At 48.9% G+C, this 27264-nt stretch overlaps 1 protein-coding gene across 8 annotated transcripts in view; it reads right to left on the bottom strand.

Moving 5' to 3' along the window:
* The window catches only part of LARGE1 (LARGE xylosyl- and glucuronyltransferase 1), a 548382-nt gene that overhangs the window by 380082 nt on the left and 141036 nt on the right, over nucleotides 1-27264 (bottom strand). The window lies entirely within an intron of this gene.

The raw sequence follows: 27264 nt of genomic DNA, 5'->3' as shown, positions 1-27264 counted from the left end.
GAAGGGGCGAGGAGGTGGTCTGAAGGGGAGCAGGGAGGAGCAGCTCAGGAAGACCCTAGAAGGTCAACAGTCAGGTATGAGAGAGAGTACTGACCTGTGGCACCATGCAACGTGGCCACGTGTTTGGGGGCCTCTGCTGCCCCTGTGGGGCAAGCACAGGGGAGCGGTGGGGGTGATCTGCCCACCAGATTCTGGCGGGCTTTTGAACACACAGAAGAGCAACAACAACAATGCAACCGTGTCTGTCATCTCCAAGGGCCACGTACTCGAAGGGACAGTCTCTCCCAGACCAGGGTTCACAGGAACCAGGGGACCAACCAACGGCATCACTCCTTCTCCCCATTGCCCTGTTCACTGGGAATCCAACAGGGGGGACTGTCAACCCGGGAGGAAGGCCTGACAGTGGGCAGAACTGCCCTCAGTCCACCCTGACATCGTCCCTCTGCTATATGGAGGTCGGAACCAAATGTTCACAGCCATCCTGGAAGCCCATGCTCAGGTGGGGGATTCTCGAAGGCCATCATAATCTCCTAGAAGGCAAGAACAGGTTTGCCTTCCTCACTGGTCTCTCAGAACTCAGTGTAATGCAATGTACACAGTAAATGCTACATAAATGCTTGCTGGATAAATCCTACAACTGCATGATCACCAAGAATGATGAGGTTTTTAATAATACCTCATGATGTCTTCTTACTCTGTGCCACTAATTTTCAGCTTAGCGTGATCTTGCCACCCAGGGGCCAGGTGGCAATGAATGGAGACATTTTTGAGGTCACAACTGTGTGGGGGGCAGAACAGAGGCAGGATGCTACTGGCATCTAAAAGGAAGGGGCAGGAAAACCGCTAACCATCACACAATGCACAAGATGGTCTCCACCCCCACCCCCGGCCCACCATCACCACCACCACCACCACCAAGAATCCTCAGGCCCCTGACAACCCTGTTCATGTAATCCCCACAATACTCTCTTTACCAGCTGAGAAAACTGGCCCACTGGGAAGTCCACATACCCAAGAGAGCACAGAGAGGAACATTCTAAAGTACAAAATGTTAGCAACAGAAGCCAAAAGACAGGTTGCGCAGCTTTTCCTCGGCACTTTTGACAGTAAATGTGTAGTTTCTCCCCTCACTTCAGTCCCGACACCACCTGGAGTTAGCAAGCCCACAGGTGAAAGAAGCTCATTCGCACGAGATGGGCCCCACTTCAGACACCAGTCACAGGGTGGTATTACTTGTGACCCGAGCCAGAAGGTTGGCATGTTTCCAAGACTCCCTCCTCGGGTTCGGTAGTTTGCTAGGCTGGCTCACAGAACTCAGAAAAGCACTTTACTCCCTATTGCTGGTTTAGTATAAAAGCTGTAATTCAGAAACAACCAAATGGAAGAGATGCAGAAAGCAAGGTATGGGGGGTAAGAATGGGAAGTTTCCATACTTTCAAGGGGCGCCACCCTCCCAGAACCTAGAGGCACGTGCCAACCAGGAAGCTCTTCGAACCCCTCCGTGGTTTAAGAGGGCATGACTGAGCTGGCCAATCAATGGCCAGTGATTTAACCAATGTCCAGCCCCTCTTCCTGCCCTACTGCATTGTTCTGGCAACCAGCTCCCCATCCCAAAGCTATCCAGGGGTCCACCAAGTATCACCTCATTCATTAGCATAAATTCAGGTAGGCTTAAAAGGGGCTAATTATAATGACGACGCTCTCACCCCTTAGGAAATTCCAAAGGTTTTACAAACTCTGCCAGGAACCAGGGCAACGACCAACTATGTATTGCTAATTATCACACAGGTAAATATAGATTGCCAGAGCACGGGTAGGCAGAGACTGAAACAAAAATGGGAAAAATCAAAAAATACAGACAAGATCAGCGAATGGACTGGAAGTATCTCTAAGCCAAGCTCTGCCAAGAATTGGCATATGGCCCCATGACTCCCCCCTCCCATCCTAAACCAGTGCCCACAACTGTTAAGATTTCAGGAGATGTAGAGGATCACTCACTTCCTGCCTTAACCTTGTTAGTACCAGTCCTTCTCTGGAGCAGAAACATTAGCTTTGCAAAAACGATCACAAACTCATGGCAACATTAGACGTAAAAATCCTAAATCCCTTCCCTTTTACCCAGAGAAGGCAGGAGGTGCCAAATGCCTTACTAGATACTCCCTCCCTCCCTCCCTCCTTTCTTACGTCCCAAAATAAGTATTGACATCCATCCTGTGTGGGGCACAGTGTCAGGACTGGGAATATTCGAATACAAAATGCATGGGGTTCCTCTTCATCTGGTCCATTTGTAAAGTGTTCTTCACCTGCCCAGGCCCGGGGTAGGCCATTTTCCTATTGCCACAGGACTGGATGCCACATTGGGACCCGGCCTGCCTATCTCCAAGCAACAAGCAAGATTGGGGCGGCGGTGGGGGGGGGGGAATCCCCACCTCCCTGCCTGTCACTATTTACCTCTCCACTCAATACATCCTGATGTTCACCTTAATAAAAATCAATACCTACTTAATGGCAGAGGAACAAGAAATTAAGGCAATATAAGTGAGGAGAAGAGAGAGGTTTTGAGAGACGTGAGTGGATTTGGAAAGGCGATGTGGGGAGAGCCAGCTTGCCGTGGCAAGCATGGGGAACACGTGCTGGCAGCAAAACCAAGGCTTCCTGAAGGTCAAGGTGATTCAGGGCAGCCACGACAAGGTGGAAGACAATTAAGGATGGGAAGGAAGAGGGCTTCACAAACAAGAGTGCCTCCAAAATTGGCCCCCCAAAGAGAAAGACATTTTCCATTTCTTAGGACAACCATGGCGTATGTGGTTGCTATGAATCAAGAGCTTTCAGACGGCTCGAAGGAATGACCACAAACAGTGAAGTGGGCTGGTCTGATTAAGTCATTTGATTAGTACCCATACTGTGCTGGGCACTGAGGTAGGGCTGATCCGCTCCCCATCTGATTCGATCTCCACATTAAAGAAGATAGTAGATATTACCCCATATATACCACAATGAGGAAACCAAGGGCCCAAAAGTATTTTGCTAAGCCAAGTAGAAAGGAAGAGGCAGTGTTCCCAAATCTGAGTGTGTAATGCACGTTCTTCCACCACACTGTAGTAATGTGAAAGGGGCTGGACCGGAGAACACAAAGAGAAATGCAACTCAGAGTCCCGTTGACCCAGACCCCATCATGAATGCTGTCTAGTTGTAATGGGATCAAGTCCCAGTTCATCATTTGAGGAAGAAGACGAGGTGTGTCTATTTCCTTCATCTGGAAATCATGATCATATCCATATGATAAAGAGAAAGAAGGTAAGGCCCAGAAAATCCCACGGTATGCCTAAGATCACAAATCCACTGACTCGTAAAGCTAGGACCTCAACCCAGGTCCATTCTCTAATTGACTAACCTAGAAAGCAAAGGCAAAGAAAGCATCTTAGGAAAGGAGGTAAACAAGGAATTCCTGGGGCCTGGGGAAGTTCAGGGAAGGCTTCCTAGAAGAGGTGGGATTTGAGCTGAGCTTTGAAGTATGGGCAGGAGTGGGGCCAGCACAGAATGTCACACGGATCAAGGACTGGGGACAGGTAAGGGACATTCAGAGGCTGGGTAAATGGGCCTGGTGCTCACAAGCAGCAGGATCAAGGACTGGGGACAGGTAAGGGACATTCAGAGGCTGGGTAAATGGGCCTGGTGCTCACAAGGCCTGACTGCAAATATCAACCATCCCAATAAGCAGACTCAAAGCTCCCAGTCTGTTTTGGAAATGCCCACTCGAAGCCCTGCAAATGGCTCTCCATCAACTCGGCCACACAGCACATGGGATGGGCCCTCCCTCCCTTATCAGCCCAACTCCCTTCTGCTTCCAGAATTCATCCAACTCTTCTTTTTTTTCCCCCAGCTCTTCTCTTACGCACATGTAGGCTACTCCTCCAGCCTAGAGACATTCTACCCCACAAATAAAAACATTTCCAGGGGACTTACTCCAGGCATACCATCTGTTGGAAGTTGTCCCCGATACCAGGATGGACCCACTGCCATGGCCTCCCACCCCCAGTGAGCCGTGCCTCCACTCAGCATGTAGCCTAGACCTGCCTGTACGGTCTGGCTTCCCCACCAGCTCCTTGAGTTTTAGTTGAAGGTCTGACAAAATGAAATCCACACAGCCTTAAGTGGCAGGCCTGCGTCGTCCAATTCCTCGTCTAGGACTCTTTGGTATAAAGCAACTCTTCTATTTTTAATGCACCTCCCATTCCTGAGGATGCCGCTGCTGTAGAATCACAGAAACACGATGAGCAGCTTACAGCCCACACCACACTCCACAGCTCAAAGTGACAACATTAAATTAATGAACTTAAACACTGGTGAACTTTTTAACACGTCCAAAAGTTATTTACACTGGGAAATGCATGCCTGAAGACAGGTGCCAAAGAGACTCAAGTAGAGAGGACATGCGTATCTTTCAAATGTTAATTTGCATTTTCAACTTTGAGCTTTGATATGAAGAAGGTGGTTTTTCTCTTCGTATTTTCTGACTCAGGCATGCATGCATCCATCCATCCTTCCTTCCTATGGGACGTGTACATCGGTATGCCGTAGGAACACACAAGGCTAATCCCTACCATCAGTCTACTTAGAGAGACAAACAGAAGTAAATAGAATGTAATATGACAAATATAATAAGCAAATGACAAAATGCTAGGGGACACAGAAGTAGTAAATGATTTGGTGGAAAAAGCAGAAAGGCCACAGTATTCATAGACATGCTGTGTATTAGTTTCCAAGGGCTGTCACAAACAAGTACCATAAATGAAGTGGCTTAAACAACAGAAACTCATTCTCCCAATTCCAGGGTTCAATGTCAAGGTGTCAGCATGGTTGGTTCCTTGTGAGGGCCATCAGGGGGAACCTGTTCTATGCCTGTCTCTTAGCTTCCAGTGGCCTCAGGCAACCCTTAGCTTGTAGATGGTGTTCTCCCTGTGTTTTCATATTGTCTTCCCTCCTGGGAGTCTCTGGGTCCAAATGTCCTCTTTGTAGAAGGTCACCAGTCATACTGGGTTAGGGCCCACCCTACTTCCCTCATCTTGATCAACTGCAAAGACCCTATTTCCGAATAAGATCGCATTCACAGGCACCAGGGCTTAGGACAGCAACATCTCTGATCGGGGAAGGAAGGGGAGACACAATTCAACCCACAATGTGGTGAAAAGTCACACCCTGGAAGACAAATAAGGGCTCCCTGACGGGACAGCAGGAAGGGAGCTGCTGTGCTCATGGGAACAGAGGTCTGGGGGGACCAGCGGCAGACAAGCCCAGAGCATGGAGGATCGGGCCAGGTCACTGGTGGCCTTGGTACAGAGTTCATCCCATTAGTGATCAGAAATCACTTAAAGGGTTTTAAGCAAAAAACTAAAAGGTGGTGGCTTGTGAAGACTCTTTCCGCCATCTCTGAGCTCCTTTTTAATTTGGTCCTTTGGTTTCCCTTCGTCCCAAGAATTGGCAGGAAAGTCCCATTCGACCTCCACATTGCCACGGGGCGGGGAGGCGGGTGTCTGGGGTTCATGTCCCTCTTTCCTAACAACGCTTACCTCAACTCTGGCATAGCACTCATCTGTAAATTAAGTGGCAAGTCATCACAATGTCCGTTTCCCACTCTGTTTAGACTGGGAGGCTGGTGGTCCCAGCCCCTCACAGCCAGGGAGTCAGGGACAGATGGAAAAAGGAACACGTCCACACTTTCTCTTACTGCCATGTGATCCCTCATCTCAGTTTCCGAGATCGAGGATATCCAACCCAGAAGGACCATATAGGTCCTCCAAACCGTGTTCCCTGGAACTATGCAGGCATCTCAAGAACACCCTTGGAGTGGGGTCAAGAGAAAGAACAGAGGGGACCCAAGCCTCCCTGTCCTGCTTTACTGCAAACAGCTCCACTTTCATCTTCAAAAGAAAAAAAAAAATGATCTTTGAGAGAGTGCACAAGAGGGAGTAGGCAGGGGCGGGGGGCGGGGGGGTAGAGGGAGAAACAGACTCCCCGCTGAGCAGGAAATTGGAAGTGGGGCTGGATCCCAGGACCCCAGAGATCATGACCTGAGCTGAAGGCAAACACTTAACGGACTGAGCCACCCAGGCACCCCTCCACTTTCATCTTTCAATAATACCTTTATTGAGATATGATCCACATACCATAAAAAAATTACCCTTTTAAAGTATACAATTTAGCAGTTTTTAGTATATTCAGAGTTGTGCAACCATCACCACTGTCTGATTCCAGAACTTCATAACCCCCAAAATAAACCTTGTACCCATTCCCAGTCACTGTCCCCCCAACCCTTAGAAACCACCAACCTACTTGTTGCCTCTATGGACTGGCCTATCCTGACATTTCCTATGAACAAAATCATATATAGCCTTTCAGGTCCGGCTTCTCTCCCATACGGCGTTCAAGGTTCATCCACGTTGTACATGTATCAAGACTTCATTCCTTTTTATGTCTGAATAATACTCCACTGTGTGGCTATACCACGTTTTGTTTATCCATTCATCAGTTCACAGACATTTGGGTAGTTTCCACTTCATTATGAATAAACTGCTATGAATAATTGTGTACAAGTTTTTGAGTATCTGTTTTTGATTCTTTTGGGCATACACGTAGGAGTAGTGTTGCTGAGCTATATGCTAATTCTGCGTTTGACTTTTTGAGGAACTGCCAAACTTCTATAAAGTGGCTGCGCCATTTTGCATTCCTCCCAACACTGTAGAAGGGCTCCCATTTCTTCACATCCTCTCCAACACTTGTTCTTTTCTATCTCTTTGATAACAAGCCACCCTAGTGGGTGTGAAGTGGTATCCTGTTGTGGTTCTGACTTACAGTCCCCAGTGACTAATGACACTGAGCATCTTTTCATGGACTTACTGGCTACTTGTGTAGCTTCTTTGGAGAAATGTCTGTTCAAGTCCTTTGCCCACTTTTTAATTGGGTTGTCTTTTCACTGATCGAGAAGAGTTCTTTTTTAAAAATTTCATTTTTTTAAATTTAAATTCAATTAGCCAACTTATAGTACAGCATTAGTTTCAGATGTATAGAAGAGTTCTTTATTAAGGACACAGGTCCCTTATTGGATTGCAAATATTTTCTCCTATGTTGTAGGCTGTCCTCAAGGTCTTAAATGGTATCCTTTGCTATGCAGAAGAGTTAAATCCTGACGAAGTCCAATCTTTTTCTTTTGGCTTTTGGCTTTTGCTTCTGGTGTCGTATCTAAGAAACCAGTCCAATCCAAAGTCACAAAGATTTACCCCTGTGTTCGCTTCTAAGAGTCTTACAGCTTTAGCTCTTATAAGTTTATTTGAGCTCGACAATGCATTGAGTTTTTGTTTTCATCCTTTTGAGAGAACAGCAAACCTCATAAAGTTTAACTCTCCCAACACCCAGCCCCTTGCTTACAGATTCTAGAAAGGAGACGTAACTTGCCCACAGCCACACGAGGAGTTTCAGGCATGGCTGGACTCAGATTCAGGTTATCTGCCTCAATGTGCTCATGGCTCCCCATGAGCACTACAGAGGCCAAACGTCTCCAGATGCACCGGGCAGGTACAAAAGGATCCTCTTCCCCTCTTCACAGAAGGCTCTGGCACCCCATAGGAAAAACTCAGATTCAGCTCTGCAGTGACCTGGAATGACCCACCAGTCTTTGCACAGACTTCCTCATTCCTGTGTGTCATCTGCGTCCTGGTTTGACCCAGAACCCTGACAATTAATGTCAGGTCCTGTACCCTGGGTCCTCAAACTGGCCCTCGGGTATCAGGGGAGTAAAGGATCTTTCTCAGAACCTCCCTTCCCCAGGTGGGCTTTTATCTTATCCACTCAACTGAATTCATGGAACACTTACCTTGTACCTGTATTTGGGGATGCAAAATAGAGTAAGACGACACGGTCCCACCCTAGAGTAGCTGTCACATCAGTGGTGGACACACACACACTGAATATCAACACTATGTCACCTTCCCAAAGTTTAACAACAAACCTAAGTGCTCGTCTTTCTTCATTAGAGAGTGCCCACCTCTGTTCTTTTTGTGTTTTAAGTGTATTATTTCACCCCATAGCAACTTCACGAGCTAACAATATTCCTACCCCACGTATAGCACGTATTAAGCACTGATTCTGCACAGAACACTCTAACAGAGGGACCCAGAAGGGCTGCAGGGACAAAGAGAGGAGTTGGGAACAGCTTCAAGCACAAGGGAATCAGGGGGCTGAGCGTGGACCACGGAACTTCTCAGGGAAAAAGCAGAGCATGGGGCAAAAATAAAGACCTCAAAGGATCTGTCAAGTGAGAGGAACAGAGTGACGGGTAGATTCCAGGGAGACGGGGCCAGGCAGAGGGAGAGGGTGCGGCTGCCAGCAGGATCCACACTCCTAGACCACAGCCTGGAAAGCCGGCAAATTACATGGGGGAAAAGTCACGTACAAACTTGCCTGTGCGGGTGTGTCATGTTATTACACACTCTGTGCCTTTCAGGCAATCTGCAAAACAAAAACAAACACAAACCTGCCAACTAAAAGGAAACTGGTATTAATACAATTCAATGTGAGGATATGATTGATCTAAGAGCGCAGAGTAGAGAGGAGGTTGCTTTATTCCTCACCATAATGAATACTTGTATTTCGAGTAATCGAGTTTGGTTCTTAGCGCTAATGTCATTTTCTGCTAACTTAATGTTGTGGGAATCCCTCTGAGGAAGAAGACTGCTCGTGGAATGCAAAGAGGGCCCATTCGGGGTGGTGGAGGGGGGGAAGAACTGTTCCTTCAAACTGGGTGTGCTCAGAGCCTGAAAAAAGGCCAATCCCACTGAGTGGAGGGAGTTAAATCGATCCTGCAAGGTGGCCTGGGGACGAAGGCTGTGTGCTGAGCAGAGGAGACAGCGGTTATTCGAGATTATTCACTGTGGAAGCAAACTCATCAGGCCCTCCTGCACCAGCCATGTGGCAAGCCAGCAGGGCTCTGTCCTGGTGGGAGGAGAGGTGGGAGGGAAGGGAGGCAGAGAGAATGAGGTCTGTCCTGCCGTCTCTGCTTCCAAAAACAGCATGGAAGCATCCCTGTGCCTCTAGCTGTACTACAGGCAAGAGACCATGCTTCTCGGTTACCCTGGACCAGTCGCCATTTATGCCTGTTGGCCCAGCTGAACTATTCTGGCATCCTCTTTCATTCCTTAAAGCCTTCCCGTTTGGACCATAAATTGTACTGTCATCCCCGGTGGGGAGAGCCCAAAAGGAGGAGCCAAGAAATCTGCGATAGAATTTGGTTCCTCCCCATCTGCCACGCAACCTCGGCAAAGGCACCCAACCTCCCAGTCCTCTTTCCTCGTCTGGAAAGTGGACTAACAATACACATTTTGTTTGTGAGTTTGTTTGTGAGGGATTTACTGTGCCAACACAGCACTTGGCACATGATAGAAGTTGGGTGCATGAAGAGCTATTTTTGGCAACAGGTTCACAGAAGCAGGAACAGCACAGGATGGAGAAGAGCTTTGGGAGGCAGCTCCTTTCCATCCTAACTCTGGTCCTCAAGCTCTCTGACCCTGCCCCTTCCCCTGGCATCCAGGTTCCTCAGCTCATTGCAGATCACAGAAACAGAGCATGAAAAAGGCACCCGGGTGCTGGCGTACTCCTCCCGGGGTTGAATGAGATTTCATAAACCAAGAAGCCTACAGCTTCCAGGTGTGGTTCTGCCCTGTTCTAATTTCCCCAGCAGCAGTGAGGACAGGGAAGCTAGGAGCTCCCACTGGAGGGAGCAATTTTCCCTTGCCTCCATCCCCTGACCGTGGTCTTCAATCACAGCATGCAATGCTTGGATGCAGGGAGGCTAAGAGAGGGAAGCAGAGAAGTGACCCCCTGAAACACATCTGCAGAAGAAGATTCCAGAACAGACACTGGAACAGCCCCTGAGCTCCACGGGGGAGCGGGGGGCGGGAAGGGAGGAACAGGAAAAAAAAAAAAAAAAACCAGCTCCTCCCTGGGCCTGATGAAGATTAATATCTCCTCCCTGATGAGATGAGGCAGCTTAATTGCTGCTAGTAATACAGAATCACTGAGGGCCAAAGATGGGGGCATGGAGGGAGGTAGGAGGTGGGATGACAGCACCTCACAAATACCATACAGAAACAGAAAGGGACACCCTGAATGCCTGAGGACAGAGTATTTCCGCAAGGCTCAGAAGTTAATACAGAAACCTGCTAGCTGAGGCCATGCATGATACCACAGTTTGGGGTGTAATTTGTGTTTGTTCTACTAAGACCCTGGACCACTTCGTTAAACACGCTGCTCTCAAAGACCACATGTGGCATCGCTGGATGATCTCGGCAGAGACCACCCGTCACGTCACAATCTCATGACCAAGGACAGCTCGGGTGTGGCCTTCCAACTCCGCTCCTCCTTGGCTTGCTCCTTGTCATGCTGCAAGACTCAGCCCAAGAGGCAGAGTCCTTGAGAAGCTTTCCTTGATGTCCCCAGAGAGTCAGGTGTCCTTCCTTCTGGACTCTCAAAGACAGGTGCACATACCTCTCACACAGTAGATACTTCAGATTGTAACTGGGGGGTGTGGGGGAGGTCAAGGCCTCCAAACGAGATTGCCGCTCTTGAAGACTTAAATTTTCACTTCTGATCGTATAATCTCCCTCCCCACTACAACAATGGTCCCATCACCACATCTGCTTTCCTCCAAAGACCCCTTGGCCTCGGGGGCATAACCACCTTCAGAAAGGTCATTATCACCTGAGACTAACAAGAGAACAAGTTTTCTTAAGGGCAGGGCCCGTGCCTTAACCTGATTTGTGTCTTTCTCAGACCCTGGTCCAGGATCAAACCGGTACTTAATAAACCTGGTACTTAATGAACACCTGCTCCATCATCTAACAGGAAAACAGCGGAGGAGGAAATGAAGGCTCTAAAATCAGTTGGCCATCCAGAGGAGACCTCCACATCTGCGAAGAAATGTACAAAGGAGCAGGAGAGATGCAGGTCTTCCCTGCTCAAAAATACTAGGATTTTCTCAAGAGAGTTGGGGGGGGGGCGGTTATTAAAAAAGGCAGTTACAGAGAGCATCCTCTTCCCCACCCCCCACGAAACCTCACAAACCCTGGGTGATTTTTCATCTCAAGTAAGCTCAGGATTCCCAACTTCCCAAATGCCACACCACTTGACATCTGGGCTTCAGGGTTTGAGAACCGTGAAATTGGTGCAGGACAATCCGGAAGGGCAGATCTTGTGCAGAACAATGTTTACGCCCACGTCTTACAGAAGGAACTGGAACCATTTCACTAACAAAAACCTTCCAATGGAGCCGCCTGGGCTGCTCGGTTGGTTAAGTGTCTGCCTTCAGCTCAGGTCATGATCCCAGGGTCCTGGGATTGAGCCCCACATCGGGCTCCCTGGTCAGTGGGGAGTTTGCTTCTCCCTCTGCTCCTCCCCCCACTCATGCTCTCTCTCTCTCTCTCTCTCTCAAATAAATAAGAAACATCTTAAAAAACAAAACAAAACTTCCAATGAAGGGGACTGGCTTGGAATTCACACAGGAAGTCAAAGCATCATCAAAAGGCGTCTGCGGAACATAGACGTTTTCTGTGTATATAATCAGCACACTAGAGCATGAGGCACACACAAAGAATAAAAACTGCTTTGCCCCAGCTTTTAAATTAAAAAAAAAAAAAAAAGTGATATACGCTCCCCTCAGGTAGGTTAAAAAAGACAAATTTGAAAAGTGGCCAATATAGGACCAGCATCTCAACTAGAGATCATGGTCCTTACACGTGCGACACATAGTAGGGAATTTAAAGAGGCCCCAAAGCTAGTTTGACTCTTCAAGGCTCTCGCAGGCTGATGGGAATGCAAATACCCACAGAAAAACCAGCCACTGGGAGATCCAATGTCAGGCACCTGGGGCTAGCTGCAAGCACGTCTGGGGGAAAGGAGACTTTCCTAAATGCACAAGCGTGCTGGAACCAAGAATAGACACATGGAGCCAGTGAGGCACCCAACCCTGCGGGGGGGGTCCAGGGGGGGCAGAGTCCTCAGAGCAGCACGATGCCAGCTGAAACACCCCCACTCACCCCCACACACCCGTGACTGGTTTCTCACAAAGCCACAGGCAGGGGCAGGGGTGGAGACCGCGGGAGGGGCTGCAGAGGAGTGGGGATGCTGGGCAGCACCACTGGAGCGCCTGGAACTGCAGCTGGAAGGGAGAAGGAGCCCTACAGTCGGGTCCTGAGATAACCCTTGGAAAGAGCCAAGCTTTCCAAAGCCCAGGGCCAGGAGGCATGAAGGAAGAGGACCGGAGCCTGGTTCCACGCCACCCCCTCCACAGGAGGCTCTGTTTGGGATGGAAAAATTCCTCCTTCTGCTGAGAGTCCCAGCAGAACCAGCTTCAGCTTTTAACCATCCACACGTGAGAAACGTGCCAACTGCCGCCACAAACCCGCTGTTTCTGTAGGGTATTTGACCTCCTGCTGCCTTGGTTCCCCCATCTGTCAGAGAGGGATAACTGGGTTCCCCTCCACGGCATCGTAACTAAAAGCATGGTCCCTGGGGCTCCCTCCCTTACTGCCGAGCAGCGTGACCTTGGGCAAGTAACTTAACCTCACTGTACCTCAATTTCCTCACCTGTACGTGGGCATAATTAAGAAATCAACTTCGTAGGACAGAAGGGGGGCACCTGTGTCCGCCCCAGAGAACAGTGCCGAGCACACGTAAGTGTTCAATAAACGCTACTTGTCTTTTTTTTTTTTTAAGATTTTATTTATTTATTTGACAGAGAGAGAGAGAGAATGACGGCAAGGAACACAAGCAGGGGGAGTGGGAGAGGGAGAAGCAGGCCTCCCGCTGAGCAGGGAGCCCGATGCGGGGCTCGATCCCAACCAGGACCCGAGCCGAAGGTAGACACTTAACGACTGAGCCACCCAGGCGTCCCTACTTGTCTTCTTTCTGATCCCATTTCCTTTAGAGGGGGCTAAGGGTTGCCGAGTGACCCCTGAATGCCTGGCACCATGTGTGCAAGGCTCCTGTCCTGTACTAGCTCATCTGTCACAACCGTCCCCTAAAGCTTGAGGAGGAGCAGAGGGTCAGAAACAGCACAGGGGATGGCTCCCAGGCGATGCAGCTGGTGAGCAGCAGAATCCGACTTAGAACCAAGGCTTAAGGATACAAGCACCATGCACCTGCCACCCTAGCTCACCTGGACAGCACCACCTACTAAAGCCCCTGCTGACAACTCTGCCTTATTCCAACCACACTTTGCTTCATGATGAATATGAAAGTTCAGTGTCTACTTCACACTGGAAATGAACAAAGCCATCCCCATCTTTCCATAGAACGTTCTTTTTCCTGGCAAAGACTGTTGACACTGGCATCCTGGCTCACCTCACTGCTGGGTGTCACCGGTTCCAGGGTCCCAACACCCAGGTGTGACCAGGTTGAAGGTGTTCACTCTCAGATCCTCATTCTGCTATCAAGATGTCCCAAACCAGCCACTGAGGCTGCCGGACTCCGCCCCTCTTCCCATCACCAGGACCTGGAGAAAGCTCCAGCCAGCCCCCTCGACCTCACCTCACGGCCACCATCCAAATTCTGCTCTGGGATGAAATGCCTCCACCTTCTAACCCTGCAGACCTCAGCTGTATTCAGAGGGAGGAGGAATTTCATCTTTCTGACTACTATCCTAAGATCCTTGTGTGGACCAAAAATAGTTGCCAGACATTTTCCTTATCCCAAGAAAATGGGAATGGACTCAGGAGGGGGACCCCAGGAAATCAGGAATTGGTAATGAAATTCCACCTGTCCTTTGTCGAGCCAGCTAACCTTTATATACTTCTTAGTTTTCTTCTTCGTGGACTAATATGTCAGATCTCCAGAACAACTCTTTGAGATGGGCGGGGCAGACGTGTTATCACTTCCGTCCTACAGATTAGGAAACAGAGTAGCCCTTGACCTGCCACATGGCTATTTAGTGATAGTCCATTCTTGATGCCAAGGACTTGAATGACTGGACCAGACATTCGGCTTCCCTGGATCTTAATTTTCTCTAAGAGACAGAATGCTAGCCCAGCCAGACTTTCAGAGCTGAGAAAGTGAGCACCACTGCGTACTAGCCAGGTGACCCTCGGCGGTCCACCTGACCGCCCTCCGTTCTCATTTTGTGCTTTCTCCCATTAGGCCCTGCCGGCAACGAGTCCAGCCCAACTGCATGCACATGAAGCCTTTGCCTTCTATTTACTGGGCAACAACTATGTGTCAAAGAGATTTTTTAATACTATATTTGATTTGCAATTACAGATCTGAAGTTTACTGATAAATGATCTCATCAAAAATAAAATAAAACGAGTAGCTGCAATTCACAGAGATCCCAGTATGCATCAGGTGCCTACATAAATCTTTACACTCAGCTGAGGAGCTCTGGATGAGTGCTGTTCCCATTTATGCAAGAGAAACAGAGGTGTGGACGAGGTGAGAGGTGTGCCTGTGGTTACACAGCTGCTGCATGGCAGGCAGAGTTCAAGCCTAGAGCTTTCTGTCTGCAAAGCCTGATGTCCCTTCCATTCTGACTCGCCTGCTGTCCTCACGTTCAGGTGCATGCTCCTCTGACAGGCCATGACAATGTATGGGGCAGAGGAGCCAACTTCCAAATCCCTCTTGCCCTGTGGTTTCACTTCCGTGTCTTCCCAAAGGACAAAAAAAATGCTCTCACAAATCCCCAGAACACACTTACTGCCCTTTCAACACCAGGCTCCAGGATCACTTCCTGGTAAAGCCCTTTTCTGGCCTGTGGCCCATGCACAGCCCACTGAGCTTTGTGCAGTGTTCTCAGAAGCCTTTGGGCTTCTGAATTTCTACACCAAAGCCATGCCCCAGAAAATCATATTCCCCTGTTCCCCCGTGGCCGGTGCTCTGCACAGAGGAAGAACCACACACATGCTGCTGACCATAATGGAAGGGAAGGAAGCAGGGCACAGTGTGTATGTATGCAGTTAAAAGCACAAGCTCTGAGCCAGACAAGCCGGGGCTGCGCTCCCTGGCTCTGCGACCTAGACCAAGTTTCCTAACACCCTGCGCTTGAGCTGTGCAGGGACCATGAGGATAGGAGCGACCTGAGAGGGGTGTTGCAAAAAGTAACCCAAGTGCTGGGAACAGCACACAGAGCCAATGCTCACCAGCACAAGCTTCCATCATCCCACATTAAGGGCAGACAGAAGGAATGGCCTCAACACCGGAAGGAGCCCAGAGATTTCACCTGGGAACTGAACGAGCGAAGCAACTGAGATGATATGCAACTCAACAGTCTCATTCTGATTACTACCTGTCATGGAAGCACCCGGAAAGCAGTGCAGAGACTTTGGACCAAAGGGAAAAAGCACACTCCTTTCTGCTCAGAGAGCCACCCAGGCAGGGCTCACTATTAAGAGAGAGGTGGAGAGGGGGAAACAAAGATTTCATAAATACTCTCTGAGATCCTTACTTACCCGCCCCTTCATGCCACTCACCTCGGAGTGTTTATCCAAAACATGAAATTAAACCGTGGGTGAGATGCTGTTCTGCCCGGACCAGTCTCACTCACTTGCCACCTCAGCACCGGCTCCCACGTGCGGCACAGAGGAGTGCCTACATTCATTTCTGGACGGATCTGAACAGCCCAACATGCGCTTCCCCCCTGCCCCATCTCCCTGGAGTGAGCCAGGCACTGCATGCTGGGAAGCATAAATCACAGGCACGGTTTCCGCGTGGGGGAAAGCACGGGCTAGTTAGTCTGCTGCTCAGAACAGGCTGACCCTTATCTGTCCCTGAAGTATGGCATCTGTCCCTGAAGTATGGCTCCAACCATCAACAAGGCAGAAGCAACCGGCAGAGAAGCCCAAGGGACAGGCAAAGAAACCCCAGGGCTTGAAAAGTAAGAAAAGTTAACACAACTGGACACTCCACCACCTTTGAAGTTTTGGTCTAGTACGCTTTCCAAATACATGTGAAGGGTTATTCATACAAGTGGGAATGATCAGCTTCTCCCAATCTCTGCAGAGAACGAAGTAGGAAGAAGGGAACTTAGAAAAAGGAAAGATCTACAATCATGTCAGTTTAAGAGGTGAATGGAAAGGATCTTAGCTCCCCGGGCTAAGCCTTAGCTCTTACCATGCGCTAGCTCTGGAAGCTTGAGCAAATGACTGAAATTTCCTGGGGGTCTGTTTCCTCATCTGCAAAATGGGAAGGTCAGGATTTACCTTATTTGTTCTGAGGAACAGACGAGTTATTACAAGAACCTAAATCCTCAGTAAGTAAAGAGCTGGTATTTCTATTTCAGGCACGTCAACACTTGTTGAGCAACTGCTGTACTCCAGGTACTGTGCCAAACACCAAGGATTCGGAGACGATGATGGAAGGTCGGAGGGTGTAGAAATTTGGGTGCATACTAGTAACAAAAACAATTTACCCAGCACTCATCACGTGTCAGGCACTCTTCTGAGCAACGCACACCGTTCTTCTAGTCTACACAGCAACTCCACAGAAGAGGAAAGTTACGTAAGGGAGGTGTAACCCAACACTAGAAGCCGAACAGCGGCACAAACCGCCGAAGGTAGGAGCTCCCTCAGGAACCAGGTGTGAGGACGAAGATTTAAGTGTCAGGGATAAAGCAGAGGCCGGGATGCTGCAGAAAGACAAACAGTAGGCGCTCAATCCACACCGTCATCACTAACCTGGTCATTATCAAATCCAAGTCCTGGAGTCCTTGAGCCGAGGGGGGACGGGAGATCTTCCCAGGGGGAGAAGGGAACATACATGGAAAAGAGAAAGATCTAGAATCATGTCGAACTTGGCAGAAGATCAGGCTCACCTGATGCACTTGTTGAAAGCAGGGGCACCTCCACTGTAGCACCCCATTTAGCCTATCTGAGCCGGAGCCCTGGAACGGTATTCTGCCTGAGGGCCCCAGGGCGGGCCGGGAGTCCCCAAGTTCAACAGATACCCCAGGTGGTTCTGATCATCTGGCAACACTGGAACCAGAGATCCTTCCAGGCAGGAGGAGCAAATACTCGCTCAGGTTCCTCTGAGGTTAGCAGCCAAAGGGAGGGCCCAAGAAATAAGCTTCCCGAGGAGATGAGGACGATGGAGGAATCAGAGTACAGAGCTCCAAGACCGACTCCCCAAGGCTGGTGTGGTGGCCCCGCCGGCCTCTCCGGACTTGGCCCGCCACACTCCCTCTCCAGCCCACCTGATTTCTCCGTGCCCTTCCACAAAGGTGCCAAGCACCCCTCCACTTCCCGCTGTCCCTTCTGCCTGAAATGTTCCTCCCCTCTCCACTCACCTCTGCTGAGACGTCCCTCACCAGAGAGGACTGCCCAACCGCCCTATTAAAACAGCCCCTTCCCCCCTCCACTGCCGCCCTCACCATTGTCTCGCCATGTTTTATTTTTCTTTGTAGCATTTACCCCCACTCAGCAGAGCAAGAAGCTATCCGTGAATCATTTCTCCCCCTCCACCAGAAAGGGAGCTCCGGGAGACAAGGAGACAGGATCATGGGACGGAAAGCCCCATCCCCAGTGCCCCAGAACAGTGCCTGGCTGTGCGTGCTGAGTGAATGAATGTTCTTGGACCATCCACCAACGGCTCTGGGGAGGCTCAGGTGCCTCATCTCTGGGAGTACCGCCTTCCCTAATGGAGTTGTGGGAAGATTAGTTACACGTATGTGAGAAAGCTGGTCAGCAGCACCATGCTACCTGATCGTCATGGCTACCTCCTGGTGCCCTGGAGAGGCTTTAACACCCTGCACCTGCTCCAGCAGAAGAACTCATGGGGAGGCGGGAGACGGGATATGGAGTGCCCTCTGCTGGAGCAAAAATGACAAACACCCATTACCGAAGGGGCCCACCCTTGGAAAGAGAAGAAGGATCCTGATGATGCAAGGCTCCCTAACAGCACAATCTTAAACATTCAACTCCCGTGAGTCCATAAGTGATTTTTTTTTTTTTTTTTTTTGCTTCAGAGAGCACAGTCAGCATGTAGAAACACGGATGAACACAAAGGGACTCTGTGAATCGACTCTGCATTGGCACGATGGACTCCTTTTCACCTGCACAAAAACCCTGTGAAACAGGGAGCAGCGCCCCAATTTTAGAGGCGGCAATTTGGGCTTGGAGAGGTTAAGTTCCTCAGCTGAGGACACAGTGTTTAAAGGGAGGTTTGGGATGAGAGGGGGTGTGCAGACTCAGCTACAGCCCCATAAGACAAATCTTGTTATAGAGGGGATTCAGTGTGGCGTCAGAGGATGGTCCTTTCCTCTCTGTTCCTCCTCAAATGTTCTCACTACAGGCCATCCATGTGAGAGGGCTTCCTTTCCCCAAACACGGTCCCCGGGTCCACAAGTAGCTGCAGGTGCATTTACGACCACAGGTACAGGTCTCAGTTTCCCCACCCTCTCCCCCTGCTTTCCAACACCTACGGGGAGTGCTGTGGATGGACAGAAATGCAGATGGATAGAAAGGAACAGATGTGACCTTCATCTCTGGTCTTTACTTAAAGGGATACGAAGAGGTAGAAAACAGTGGGTCACATGGTGATACAGACGGTCCGAGTGGCGGTTCCAATTGCACCCGCCAGCTGAGGCTGCGAGCGTAGTGTGGCCACTTCTCTAGGCTGCAGTGGCCTCCGTGGGCCTTGCTTAGACCAGGTGGGGGATCTTTTGCATCTGTCCCAGGATGGCCTTGCAACACTCCAGGAAAATAGGAGAAAGGGAAGAGAACAGACACGTCCTCAACAACCGTCTCTGTAACAGGGACTCTGTTCAGCCCTCACAACAAACGCCACAGCTACAATCATGCTCCCCTTTCCTTGGGGGGAGGAACCAACCTGCAGTAGTGCAAAGTACCAAGTCTACCGTCAATCCCATTTAAATAGTGCCGCTTGTCCCTCAGGGACACTTTCACCCCCTCCCGCATCAGCCCTCGCCCTGGATGAACTCCTTAAGTGGTTTCCAAAGGTTTTATCTGCTTCGGCTGTCAGGCTGCCGAGAGGAATCCTAAAACTCACTCCTGCTCTTAATTGTAGGAGTCTATGGCGGAGGCAAAATGCAAACTGCACTAACAGACTACCCGTATTCTCTGCTCACATTGGCCTCTAACAATCCTGCCAGCCACAGAATACAGCCTGCTTCTCGTCTTGTCCCAGTTTGGAACCTGAGCGCGCAGACTTTAAAATCTCCTCTGCCAGTTGTTTCGGTATCTGCAAGTCGTTGAGAGTCAGGCCTCAATGACTCTTCAGGGCAGGGCCCGGGTTCGAATGCTGGCTCCCCGAGGTACCAGCGGGCTGACTCCGGCCAAGGAGCACAACCCCTCTGAGCCTCGGCTTCCCTGTCTGTCAAATGGAAGACGCGTGAAGCTGTTTGGAGAGAGACAGGAGAGAATGCAGGTCACATCCCCAGCCCGGCACATGGCACAGGGTAAGCCAGGAAGTCCAAACGCAGTCTAACTGAGCCAGCCACGGTCAACGAGTGACATAAGGAACTACCAGGAGCGCTTTCTTCTCAGCCTGGCTCTGCGTAAAGCATCATACAGAGCGACACGGGGATCCACCAGGAAGGAGGTCATGGTGACACACTAGAGCGTTCATGCACTGCACAAAGGGACCGCTATGACTCCGCTCCAGCCAACAATCACTAGCATCAAAGGAGGGTCCGGGTTGCTAGATCCTTCCATGTTGTTAAGGAAAGCCAGAGATCACGATCTTTATGTGCAATCTCCCAAGTGTTAATGGTCAATAATCAAGCTGAAAATGGTAAAAGCAATGCACCGGCCAAGCACAACACAACTGTGGGCCAGATGCAGCCAATCTGTCTAACCAAGAGCTAGCGATTGCTATCCCTTCCATTGTGGCTCCAGTTTAAATAGTACACGGCCCTTTCATGTTTTCATGTCTCTTACAATAAAAATCGTTTTTCTAGGCACAAGGGTTTTAGGACGATGCAGGTCGGTTGACGAATGCAGATGGAAACTCTCATCCAATGTGGCTTGGTATCCATATTAAGAAACAGTATCACGTTCACATTAATTGGAATTTGTCATTGCCAGAGTTCTGGAAGGAACACTGATCTTGTCTCAATGTGATGAACACACACTTTCAGAATTAGGGTTTTATGAGCAAGTTTCAGGTCTTGCATCAGTGCTGTGATCAGACCCTCACTGGGGGCATCCAAATGGTAAGGTGGATCAGAAGGGGGAAAAAGGAACCGTGGTTAAAGAGAAGTGTTAAATATATATCCCCAAAGAAAAGTTCTGTGCGTATAAAGTGTTTGAATTTCAAGTTAAACAATGACACAGATTCGTAAATCCCAAAGGTTAATAAAATTCTTCTTATCTGAAAAGAATGCAAACCCCACAAAAATCTCTTCAAATTCAGTCACCTATCAGGAGTTGCACAGTTGTTTTTAAGTAAAATAACACATGCAGAAAAGTGAATTACAAATGAAAAATTTGATGAGTGTTCACAAAGTGAACCCACCTGTAGAATCACAGGGTAAAAAGTTAAGTCACCAGTGTCCCAAAGTCTTCCTTTGGCTCTGGGCCCAGTCTCTATTCCCAGATTAACGTTTGTCTGGTTTTGTATTTATAGAATTGGAATCCACCAGCACGTACACTCTTTTGCGTCTGTTTTTGCTCAATACTATCTCTGAGAATATTCATTTTCACTGCTCTGTAGTACTTCACTATACAAATATGCCACTAGTTATGTGTTTATTGTACTGTGGATGCACATTTCAGTATTTCCCTCTTTGGCACTATTAAAAATAATGCTGATGTGAACATTCTTGTACCTGTTTTTTGTGCAAACGTACATATATTCTCTCTCTGGTATATGGCTAGGGACAGAACTGACGGGTCATGGGGTATGTTCAGGTTTAGTTGATAACACCAAATCATATTCAAAAGGAGTTTTAAAAATATTTTACCTAAAATTAATAGACCATCAACAGGTCTTCTCTGAATGAAATGCCCTTCTTTGGTTAAATTGCCATTTGGAATAAAAAATAAAGTCCCTTTAAGACTAGCACCTCCAAAGAGCAGAAGTTCCTGTCCTTTTCAGAAAATCTTAACCTATCATTATGGATTAAACACCTATTGCAGACAAAATATCATGGTTTAAAATTGTTTGAACACACACATCTGAATTCAATGCCATTTTCATGAGCAGTAAGTCCTTCTGGATGTTTACACGTATTAAAATTACATGACCCAAAACGCCTAGAGCAGGGTAAGATACCCATGTAAGAGAAGAGATGGTACAACACCCCTTTGTCTCTAAAGAATAACACAATGGACGGGGTGCGGAGAATAGGCCCGGGCAATACGGACATCCAAATAATGATCATGGACATCCAAATGATCCCCAGGTATGTCCCTGTCCCAATTCCTACAACCCATGAATTTGTTAACTTCCGTGGCAGAAGGAACTTTGCAGGTGTGATTAACTAAAGCTTGTAAGATGGAATGATTATTCTGGACTATCCAGGTGGGCCCAATGGACTCCCAAGGGTCCTTTTAAGAACACAGGACAGTCACAGAAGGAGATGTGACCATTTCCAGGAGCGGAGCTCAGAGTCAGCAAGAGGAATGTGAAGGAGCTCCACTTCTGCCCTTGAGAAAGGCCAGGAGACGGACCCCCGCTGGGGCCTCCAGAAGGAACCAGCCCTGCCAACATCTGGCTTTAGCCTAATGAGACTTGACTGTAGATTTCTGACCTCCAGAACCATAAGACAAGAAATCCGTGTTCCTTTCAGCACTAAACGTGGGACTTTGTAACCGCCACCACAGGAAAGGGATGCAAGGTGGCTGATTAGCAGACACCAGGTTCCCTGAACCCGCTGCAAGGTTCTAGCCACGAGCTCCTCCAGGAGGCATAGACAACAGACGCCACGTCGTCAGGGCCGTTTGCTCCACCCCAGCAGGACCACCGATCATGCTACACGATCAAGAGCTGGTGCAAAAGTAAAGGTCACCTTAGCAACCACCTCACAGCTGAAAACTACTGTGACAGGGTTCAACTATCCTCAGAGTCTAAGAGCTAAAGGAGACGCCTTCGGGCCCGAGGTAAGAAGCAGACATGCGCGCAGCCCCCTGCACCTGTGGCTTGGTCTCCACTCGCCGCTGCCTCGCTTCCGCCCTGCTTTGCAGGCTTCTGCTGGAACTCACTAACAGCTAGGAAGCATCGGCCAGGAAAGCTCTTCATTTCTGACGTATTAAACACAACTTGTATAATACACTTTCCGTTTCATTTTGCATTCAGCACTCTGTGTTCTTGGACCCCGTAATATCCTCATTAAGAGATCTGTTTGGGCCACTGGCAGGAAGGCAGGATGGCTTGGCTGCCTTCACAGCTGCCACAGAGCCTGGTCCCAGGGGATACTGAAACCTTGAGCAAATTATTCACTAGCACCCTGCACTCTCTGAACTCACCGGCCTCTGGCACAGTCTCTGGGCCGAGGGAAGCAGGCGTGAGGCTGGGGAATCGGTCACATCTGGACAAGCTCTACTTGGATAAAAGAACCACCCCCCAACCACCTCCCCTGTTCCATGGTTCATGGGCCCCATGGTCCCCCACAGCAATAAAGCAAAGAAAGCGTTTAACTTGTAACTCCCTGGTTCTCACTGCAGATCTTCAAAACAGTCCGATGTCAGGACCCCATTTCTTTCTGTTGAAATTTATCAAGACGACTCTCAAACCATTCATTTCAGGAGGAATTTGTGGTGACAAGGATGGCCTGAACAGTGAACGAAAATGTGGGTGTGGGCTGAAATCAGTCCAGAAATTAATATCCTGTGCCTGTTCACGACACGGGTTTTAAATGTTCAGGACTGTGCATCCTCAGAAGACCATTTGCTTTCAAATAACACCCACACCCTCGCTGGCCTGCTTCCCTGACCACAGAAAGCTTCTGGAATGAGCTTCTGCACGGAGCTGGTTATAGATTCTAGGAGGGCAGCATGTGTAAACCAACTTCTGGATGGCGGAAAAGCACGCTTCTTCCACATGCTGGTAACTCAGTGACAGCTGACACCATCTCCTCAATGGCCAGAAGAGAAAGAACCACATCCGGCAAACAAAACTCACATACCCGTGAGAAAAGGGGACTCTGGAAGAAAGTAATCAGCACGATCTAAATTCAAATGGAGGTGTCCTGAAGCAGAACTTCCTCGGGTCCCACAATTAATGTCACATCCAGAAGGAAGGTGAGGCTCCTGGTGCCATATTCTGGGGTCTCAAAATCACAGACGCTCAGAGCCCCAGGAGTTGCTCCTGCATCCCTCAATATCCAGACTCCCTCCCAGTCAACATTCATACTAAGGACCCACTAAGACTGATGCCCAGACTCTGAAAACGTAAAGATGAGTAAAACAGTCCCCCTTCTCACCAAACTCAAAAGCCAGTGGCTAGAAAGACACAGAACAAGGAAACTACCCCTTCTGTCACAGAAGCTTCCACACGGGATCAGACATTAGGGGGAAATGACACTGAACGTGAGCACTGAAGACGCCAGCTAGGAGGAAGGGTAGTGGAAAAAAAGAGAATTGCATACTGGGCAGAAAGAGCAAAGAGCAAACATTAAGAAGCAGGAAAAAACAAGTTTTCTCCGGGTGTTCAATGAGGTGCTCACCTGAGTGAAGACAGAAATTATAAGCTAAGGGAAAATGCCCGTGAAAGACCCTGAGCCATGATCAGGAGTCTGGAGAGAATCCAGGAGGCAATGGGGAGAGTTGTCAGCCCTCCAAGCCAGAAGAGGGCATTCTTCGCTCATTCACTCATTCAACAAACGGTTCTCCTGGCTCCTCTAGAGATAGAAGGCTGAACAGAAGACAACCTCTTCCTTCCTTCCGGACGCTGGTACTCACTTGTGAAGACAGGTGATTAGGAAAAAAACAAGAAAAGTAAAGCGGGTGTGAAGAAAAGACAGTACAAGGAGTTTGGACACGTGTGGTACAGGAAGCTGACCTCGTTAAGGGTGAGGGGCCGGCGTGCTCAGCAGGGACCCAAGGGTTGACGCGAAGACTCACCGCTTTGAGCATGAAGGACGGGAAGCTGGGAAGGGTCACTGAGATGCTAGAGGAAGAAAGGTGGATTGGAGAAGGAATGAAGGAAGTAGGGCTTAAGAATTCGGGGGTCGAAGTACCAGCAACAACACCCCCCTTGAGTAGTATCCATAACCAACAGTCACTTGACCTCTGACAAACAGCTCTGAGCATGGGGATCTCATCACTTCCCCAGAGGGTGGACTCTGATACCTGGCGAGTCTAATTCTTACAGCAAGAGTTCCTTCTTATATGAAGACCATGTCTGCTTCCCCATAACATTTATGCATCGATCCTGGATCCACACTCAGGAGCAAATCACAGGAAGCCCATTCCCTCTTCTGGACATATTTCCCATTAACTGGGGAAGATCCTGGTCATTTCCAACTCATTCACATCAGATGCCAAGAACAGAAAAGTTCTAGAATGTTAGGGCCCCAAGAGCCCCCATAGGTGACCTTCAGTTTTATGTCATTTCATGCAACAGGACACAAAGGCCTAGAAAGAGCGGTGATCGTACCCCCAATCACCCAGCTACTCTGGCTCAGCTGATCTGGGAGCCTGAGACCACCCCCCGGCCACAATCTAGTGCGCTCTCAATGTATCTTGCTGCTGTGTGTAATCTAACTCCAAAACTTTGTGCTGAGGGCATCTGTATCTCCGGGAGAGCCAATGAAATTAAACAGGGTTGAAAAATAAACAAACTCACATAAAGTATAAATAGCATTTTCATGAAAACAGGCAGCAGCTCTGTCCCTTATTTATGGCTTCCCCTGCCTTGAAACAGAAAACTCACGGGTGTCGATAAATGGATTGCAAAGTTGTTATGTTTAACTACAGAGAAAAGCATGTCTCCCTGGGCTCTTTTGGAAATGCACAGATGTCCACTGGCAACTGGCAGGGGCTGCAAGGAAGTACCCTTTGTCTCCCAGTAAAGACTCTGCCTTTTCTAGAGTCTCCAATCTCTGGCTCAGGATAGGTCAGGCAGGTCATCCTGTGCCCTCACCCCTGACGCTGAGCTCCACCCCCCCACCGCCACACTGCACTCCTGTTTACACACCTCTCATGTTAGGTTTTTCATTACCTCTCAGGGCAGCTCATTCCAGCCCTGGACAGAGTGATCCTTTACTATGATGAGCTTGACAGCTGGCTCCCTGCCACGTCCCTCCATAGATTTGGGGGCCATCTCTCTTTCAGGTGACAGCCCCCTGACTGCTTGCTGAAGCTGATCATGTACATTTGCAGCTTCTGCTTCTCCAAGGTAAATAGCCCCAATTCCTTCCACTATTTCGTAGGTAACAAGGTTTGAATTGGCACTGTCATTCACCATGATTCTCCTAAATATGCTGACTTGTCTCGCCTGTTCTTAAAGTGTGGCATCCAGAAATAAATGCTGTGGTCCAGCTATGGACTAACAGATACCCTATAAAAGACACACATCACCTCTGTCATTCCAGTGAGAATACCTGTTAATGTACTCACATCATCTAGCCCCTGTTTAATGCCATTTGTGATTTGATCCCAAGGGGAGGATTTATGATAAGCATCAATGTTGATAAATAAGGCACCTACACCCAGTCGGTGCAGGTCACCTCAGAGTATTATTTCCTCGACCCTCCCCATTTCCCGTCGTCTATCTGCCAGTCTAATGAAATCATTCAAAGTCAAGGATCAAGGTCACTCCATCCACCAGGGCTGGCCCAGATAGTGTGATGGTGGAAAGCAGACTTCCAGCTGGTATCAACCTATCACTAAGCACAGACGATTATGAATTCTCCATACTGCAGATCAACTCCCAGTCTCCTTTTTTTAGAAACTCCACCACTTACCTTTGGGGGCCACCCCTCCCCCATTCTGACTCCACATGTTTTAGGGAACTCCTCTCTACCCTATGACCAAAAATAGGCACAGGGCACAGGGCTGGCCTCACAGCCTCCCTCAACCACAGCGATTAGTGTCTGGACTACATGTGAGCAGGGCCAATTCAATCCAAAGCAATACTGCAGAATTAGGGGAAGAAAGAACTCTTTCTATAGGCACTGGTGAGGGTAAGTTGTAAGCTAAAGCTTCCTCTGTGTAGATAAAACTGCCCTGAAAGAAACCATGGCAGACAAAAGTAGAGCAAAGGGAAGGAGGGAGACTGAGCTACAAAATTATCATTTGAGCCCCTGGATCCAGCCTTTCCTGATGCCTGTCCTACCTTTGAACTTACTGGTTTTGTTAGCTCCCAAATTCCCTTGTTGCCAAAATCATTTGGGGTTGGGTTTCCATCAATGAGTGCAGATCAAAATTCTGCTCACAGCCATCCAGAAAGGTCATGTGACACCGTGTCAAAGCTCTCGCCAAAGCCTGCTACCTCACTGAAGTCCTAATCTACAACATGGTATTGTAGACAGACACTCCAAATCTTGAGTCCAATAACCCAGGTCCATCCTGACTGGCTCTGGGGCTTGGACAGATCACCGCAGGACCTCTGCCCCACCGTCCTCATCTGTACCTACTACGTGGGATTACCACTGAGAAAGAGTCAATGCGTGCAAAGTCCTTACAACCACACCTGGCCCGCAGAAATGCCTAAAACACAATCATCCTCATTGTTGTTATTATTCTTACACTATTATCATTACCCATCCAGTTATACTGGCAAAGTCAATGTTTTCCTGTACTAGCCCTGGACTGGCACCGGGTGCTCTCAACCTTTTTTACAAGGCTCTTCCATCGTCCCCGGCACAATGCTTCCTTCAGTCTCTTCTAGGATCAACAGCAACTCACCTTCCTCCCTCTGATCTCTTTGCCAAAATGTACTCGTCCACTGCCATGTCATAATTTACCCCATTTAGCTGCTCAGATGGAAGCTCCTCTACTCCAGGGACCTATGGGACAAGGGAGTGACGGGGTGTGGTCCTGGGCCCTTTCCTGCTATGCAGACATACGGTGCTACCTCGATCACATGCCGCTGAGCAAACCTCAGAAAGTGCGGTGGACCTCCTAATTAAAAGGCAGCCCTGAGCTGTCAATAAAATTATGCATCAAGGAAATGTTTAAAAACACCATAGTGACATTCTCTCTCTCTAAAAATGAAAATCTTTGAAAAAAAGGGGGACAGGGGTTGAGTGTCGACTCTTGATTTCGGCTCAGGTCATGGTCTCCGGGTTGTGGAGTCGAGCCCCACGTCGGGGTCCACGCTCAGCAT

Source organism: Callorhinus ursinus, unplaced genomic scaffold, assembly GCF_003265705.2.
Source record: "Callorhinus ursinus isolate GAN/ISIS: 27379988/994484 unplaced genomic scaffold, GSC_fseal_2.0 scaffold14, whole genome shotgun sequence".
In the NCBI taxonomy this organism is placed as follows: domain Eukaryota; kingdom Metazoa; phylum Chordata; class Mammalia; order Carnivora; family Otariidae; genus Callorhinus; species Callorhinus ursinus.
This window is presented reverse-complemented; position numbering and strand designations above follow the sequence as displayed.